This window comes from Mirounga angustirostris, unplaced genomic scaffold (genome assembly GCF_029215605.1).
Source record: "Mirounga angustirostris isolate CCGP_5_RB_7025 unplaced genomic scaffold, mMirAng1.0.hap1 SCAF_13, whole genome shotgun sequence".
NCBI classification, from domain to species: domain Eukaryota; kingdom Metazoa; phylum Chordata; class Mammalia; order Carnivora; family Phocidae; genus Mirounga; species Mirounga angustirostris.
The window spans coordinates 86,908,079-86,914,721 of NW_026991721.1; positions in this window are offsets into that span (position 1 = coordinate 86,908,079).

Below are 6,643 nucleotides of genomic sequence, written 5' to 3' on the forward strand. Positions count from 1 at the left end.
TTAAAGAAGCCAAACCTTTTTGCTAATTGCTTATGTCTCTCCCTTGTGGTATATATTCTTAATAGTAATGCCTTACAGCAGTATAGAGCTTTACTACTTACAGGACACCTGCCCATACATTATATCACTTATTGCATGAAAGGAGTACTACCCAGACCTCTGAGGAACTATTTAGGACATCACTGCTTCAGTTCCAAGTTCAAGTCCAGAAACCAAGATAAGTCTATTTGAGAACGTGAGGAGACATAGGACTAAAATGCAAAAGGCTTCAATTCCAGAAACTGTGCTTCTGATCCAAAGGTAAGCATGATCTGGATGGTAGATCATTGCATCAGAGTCTTGGGATATTTTTTCCCTTTCACAAATATACCTTGACTTCCCTGTTACACTGACCCTCAAAATAGCAAGGAGGCCCTAGCTAGGAAGCCCCCTGCAATTTGCTGACAAAGGTATTTTTTACAAAGGGTTGTATATTTAAGCCACAATTAACATGTTGATAGTTTGGAGGTCAGGTACCTTCCACCAACATGGAGGGCAGAATAGAGGCATACATTTAAAGTCATTGTGTTGTTATCATCATGCAGCTAAGAGCTTGAGTTTTTAGAATGAGACTGCTTGAATTTAAACCTACCTGTTGTGTGTAATTGGCAAACAAGTTTACCCCTGTCTCTGATTTCTCACTGAAATAAGAGGAAAAATAACATGGCCTCCTCACTGGGTCTTCGAAATGATCAATGTAAAATCATGCAAAACTATTAGTACAGTGCCTGGTGCAAAGTAAGTGCTCTTAACTGCTAGTGATTTTTAATGATCAGTGAAGTTGAACAAATACTTTACCCCCTTTTTTTCATATTGACATGATTTGATGGCGTAGGGTCATGGCTTTTAAAATTTAACAGGCACTGGAATCACTAGGAGGGCCTGTTAAACACTGATGACTAGGTCTCACCCCCAGAATTTGATTCACTGGGTCCAAAGTGGAGCTTGAGATTTTATGTTTCTAACAAGTTCCCAGGTAATGCCGATGCTGCCAGTCCAGGGACCTTCCCTCAACCTCCCTCCCCATTAACACTTAAAACAGAATCTCAGGAAACAGACTCTTAACTATAGAGAACACACTGAGGGTTACTGGAGGTGTGGTGGGTGGGTGATGGGGATTAAGGAGGGCACTTGGGATGAGCCCTGGGTGTTGTATATAAGTGATGAATCACTGAATTCTACACCTGAAAATAATGGACTGTGTGTTAACCAGCTGGAATTTAAATAAAGACTTGAAGGGGAAAAATTTTTAGAAACCCAAACAGAATCTCTGAGGGGTGAGTCTATGGCTTCAGGATTTTTTTAAAAGCTTCCCTGTGTTTCTGCTATGCAGTCAAAGTTGAAAGCCCCTACAAAGACTATCTTGGTTAATGAAAGAGAAATATTTTATTTGGCTAACCCAAATAATAATAGCATCTTAATGCCACATTTATTAGGTAGAGAAGGAAGGTCAAGAAGACAACTTTAGGATAGAAAAAAAAAGCAGCTCTGCAAAATTTACATATTAACAGGGCAACAAAAGTTAGACTTGAGAGTAGGAAGATACATTTATTAATTCTCCTGGGAGTTGTAGGTTGATAAAATGTAATTGTTTGCATTTCTACGAGAGCTTAGGGCAACTTCCTTTTGGAAATTGCACTTTGGGTCCCCATTTTTGCATTTCTGTTGTAGCGTTTGATGAAACCTTAACAGCTAATTTCCATCTACAACTTTACCTTTTCTCCTATCTACACATACAGCTATGTTTTTGGCAGCTGTATTTTTCCTATTTTACTTTGTCCTTTGGATAGAATATTCTTTTTTCTCCAAAAAAAATCTTAATACTATGAGGAAATGCTTATGATAGAATACCACATGTGGGAAAATGTCCCTCAAAAATGTAAGATATTTAAGTGAATATGCAGCTTATTTGTAACTTTATGTTCTATTTTCAAATGAGTATTAGTTTCATAATTAGGAAATAAAATTATTTAGCTGTTAAAAACGAATCACAGGGTTGATGACTCTTTAAATTAAAAACAAGGAGAAACAGGTAAGAAGACATAATTTATGAACATTCCTTTAGAGTTTAATTCTAAGTACAATTCCATATTTAGTTGCAGTGTTAGGAAAGAGACTTGTGCTTACTGGTTTTACTCAAAATAATGATAAAATTGTTTCTCATTTGCAGGGTTCTGTGTTGGAAAAAGGGAAGGTACATGCAAGATATGTGGGCTTTGTAATTTTGCTACTGTCTCCCCTTGCTGTAGAAATTAGTGTTAGACTTGCAGATTGAAAATAATTTTTATTTTCTTTTGCAGATGGCATTTTTCAGACTCCACAGTTATTTGAATTGGGGTGGTCTCCTTCATAGAAGAGTGTGTAACAGAAGAGGTTAGAGGTCTACCTTGTTGAAGTGCATAGATGCTGGGCTACCCTAGCTCGGAGATTCTCAGTGTATGGTTCCCCATCTAGCAGCAAGGATCAGCAGGGAGCTTGTTAGGAGTACAAGTTCTCAGACCCCATCCCAGACTTCCTGAATCAAACCTTTGGGGAATATGGGCCAGAAATATGATTTTAGCAAAGCACTTCAAGTGGTTCTGGCTGCAGAAATTCTACCCCAGTCTATGCATTTCTGGTGTTTGTTTTGCGGTAATCCACTGGGAACTCCATGGGAAGTACCTTCAAATCATAGTGCCATCCCGAAGCTGGAACTGGCTGGCTCACTTTTACGTAATCCCAGCATTGGCAGCGCCTTTCATGGGGTCCAACTGCTGGCCCTATAACATAGTAACAGCCATAGCTTATTTAGGCCCACATGAGACCAATGCTTGGACACTGCTGGAGTAGCCAGGAGACATCAAGCAAGTGCCCCAGAACAGCACTTGGCCTGGCTGGACAAGCAGCAGAGACAATGGTAGCAGTGGGAGATATGTGCTGATGATGTTAGGTGACCTTGGGACTGTCCTTGAGATCTACTGCCAGGAAGTCCATGAACTTCCACGATGACATTTGGAAAAATTCCACCCCCAGTGATTTTCAAAGTGAGGTTCAAGGATTGTTTACCTCAGACTCTTCTAGAATACTATGGGTTTGAAGAGAGGAATGCATTTTAATATCTGCTGGAGCCCACAGGGATTAGAACCCAGGAATCTGCATTGGCAATAACCTCACCAGATGCAGCTTGTGTTCACTGCGCTAAACTAGCTGAAAGCTCCATCAAGGCAAAGATCATACAGGCATTTGTTATTCCTTATCTTCCCTAAACCTAGCACAGATCCTGGGTATGGTAGTGCTCCTGTGTATTAACTAAATGAATGAATTAATGTAGAATGCACAAAGCAGTAAAGGAACAGATGAATAAAACGAAGGATGGATGGATGCATGGATGAATTCAAAAACCAACTAACCTTTGGGCATTTGGCTAAGGCAGAGGATTCTTATATGTTGGAACTATTATTCCAGTTAAAGTCTCTGATCTTAATTAGAATTCTCTCCATTATAGGGACAAGGAGACCTCATGAATGAATATTCATGTGCGGTTATATAAATTATCTATAATGAATTTTAAGCCAAGGCTACTTTTCCTTCTTTCCCACTTGCAACAGATTTATGAACTGCACCCCTTCCCATGCTATTAGCTCTACAAGTGATGGACGAGGCATAAAATCAGGATGTTCAAACAAATATTAGCCTAATCAAAACATAATTAGAAATGGAAATCCTGGAGAAAAATAAGTGAATCCCAGAGGAAGGTTTAAATGATTATTTGGAGGTTATAGGGTGTTTGGGATTATCCACTTCACTCCATTTCCACATTACACAGTGTGTATAAGGGAGAACAGCTCTGTAGTGCTTGGCATGGAATGATTCTGGCTGGAAAATCTGAGAGCACCCCTAAAAGAGGGTCAGGTTTTTGGCAAAATGCAGATAGTCTCTCTTGCGGATTTGCAAAACAGCAGCCCCCCCTCCCCCTTTTCCCCTTCATTGATGAAAACCGTCTCTCCTGGATCAAGCCACTGGCCTATTAAAAAGTATCAAGTGACCCTATCTTGTAAAGGACACAGGCAAGACCAGGTTGCCATTTCTGATTTGATCTCCTTGCCTGGGCCTGAGGGGCCTGGGATGGATCTGCTGGTAGAGATGAATGGAAGGCGAGAAGCACACCCAACAGACTTGGCAATGAATGGGCACTGAGTTGTGAGCATCTACTTCCCCAAGCCTCCAGGCACCTTCAAAGGGTAACAAATGATTGAATTAGCCATAGTGCCACTATCCAGCAGGATTAACACAAAAAATACGGTTTTACCATTTATCCGACAGTCACAGTAGGGCCACACCTGCACATTTTTTTTTTCAGTCATACAAAGTTTGAACTCAGTAGTACTAAAAGGCTTATGCAAAAATCAGCCATTCCTTGCCCTGTTCTTTCTATTCCTCCTCCCTAGAAACAGCCTCTTTCAAAGTATTTAACCACTTATTTTGTTCATTATTCTCCATATTTCAACAAATATCTTTACACTGCTGTTTCATTTTTATTCACGTTAGATAGAATCTCTTTACCTCGTTTTATGCTAGTTACCACCAACACATATTCTGCAATCTCTACCAACCTTCCACTAACTAGCATAAATTGTGCTTGAAATAATAACTTTACAAATATAGTTCAATACCGAGCCAAGTGTTCTCTGAACATGTTTTATTTCTTGTACAACTGTTTTCCCCTAGAATTAATAATTGCCTTGTCTTTTTAATTTTTTTTAATTTTCTATGTACCTAAGACTATTCTATTTTTCTAAAACCTCTAGTTATTTCCCATACTTGAAAAATAATTTTCTTCCCAAATCTGTGAAAATATTCATTTCTTCATGTTTTTCTGTGAAAAACTCCATTTATCTCCACCCATTTGTTGTCGTCTCAACTGGTTGTGTTCTAGGCTTTGTGCATACTCATGCTGTTGGATTTTCCATTTGCTGGGTTTCTGTGTTTATTCACCTATTTCCAGGATTCTTATCTGGTTTAGTCCCTTAATTTTTCCACCATCTTCTAAAACCTTAAAGCTGCTTAAAGTGTGGGTCACTGACCAGAAGCATGGGCATCACCCAGGAATCTGTTAGAAATACAGACAGTCCCTGCCTACAACCAAGTGAAGGATGAGCTTCAGTTTGACAAGATCCCAGGTGATTTGCATACATATTAATATTTGAGAATCATGCTCTAAACAGGAATAAGTATTTGGGCTGGAGATAGATTTTCTGATTGGAAATACTCTTCTCTAAGAATTACTAACCTTCTAGAATCCCAGATTGCTGAGGAAACACCCATCACTATTCTGAATCCAGTTTCTTGGTGTGATCAATCTTTTCTTTTTTGGACTCCTAAAACTTTCTTTTCTCCCCCATTGTTCTGAAATTTCAGAATAATATTCTTGTGTGTGTGTGTTTAGGTGTGATTTATTGCTCTGGACACTCACAAGCATCTGTCAGTTCTGAGAATTTTCTCATATTATTAGTTTTGGGGTAATTTTCTCTCCTCTGTTCTATTTTTCTTAAATTCCTACTTGGATATTGGATTGTCTGTACTTATCTTTAATTTACCCTTACTTTCGTTATCTTTCTCTTCTTTGAGTTTGTTTTGTTTTCTGGAAGATTTCCTAAATTTTATCTTCCAACATTTTAATGATTAGTTACGTTTAATTTACAACTTCTCTTTCTTATTTGTTTCATTCATTTTACAGCACTCTGTTCTCTCCTTTTGGGGGGGGCACTCAATACCTTCTTTTTGTTTTCAAGAAGTATTAATCATAATTGTTTTGAAGTTTTTTTGTGCTCTGTGTATTATTTCTTTTTTCTCTGAGTTCCTTTTTCCTGTTTGTTTTTTCCTTCATATCTGAGGCATTCTTCAAAAGTCTGAAGTCTGGTAATCCACATTTGTTCATATTAAAGTCTGTTCAAATTAAAGAGCAAAGCCATAAAAAGCTGATATTTCTATGTAGATATGTGTAGGTACTGGATAGTACTTATGAGTTGTCCTCTTCATTAGAGGGTCCTTCAAAATCAGTATATCGAGGGAAATCTTTGTTCTGTGCTGTTCTGTCTGCAGAGAATCTCCTAATATCTTGTATAAGGGAGGAAGATAAGATATATGCCTGAGAGAATTCTGGAAGCAAGATGAGGGGAGGACACTGAGGTCCTCTCTCTTTATTTTTCAATTAATCTCCCTGCTGTGGACCTCACAGAGCACCCATGCGATCTTCTGTGTTGATGGACATAAAGGGTCCTTTCCATTTCAATTTCTTCAGAGAGTAATCAGTCTGCCTCACAGTGGGGATGGGGTGGAGGGAGAGATATCTGGATGCCCAGTACGTGGGAAGGTGTCTGAGGGGTTTTCCACGTACAGACTTTAAACTAATGAGCCTGTTGTCCACCCAGCCTATCAACCCCAACTGCTGTGGCACTTGGTGTTTTCCAAGGATGAGCAGTCTCAGGATGGAGTGGAGAAAACCTGCTGTTTCTTAACAGTCATCCCATGTCCAGGCACTGAGCTGCACTTTCCTCCATTCTAGACAGTTTGTTCAGATGTCCTGTTCCTAAAAAAGACTCAAAAAGTGTTCTTTCACAACTGT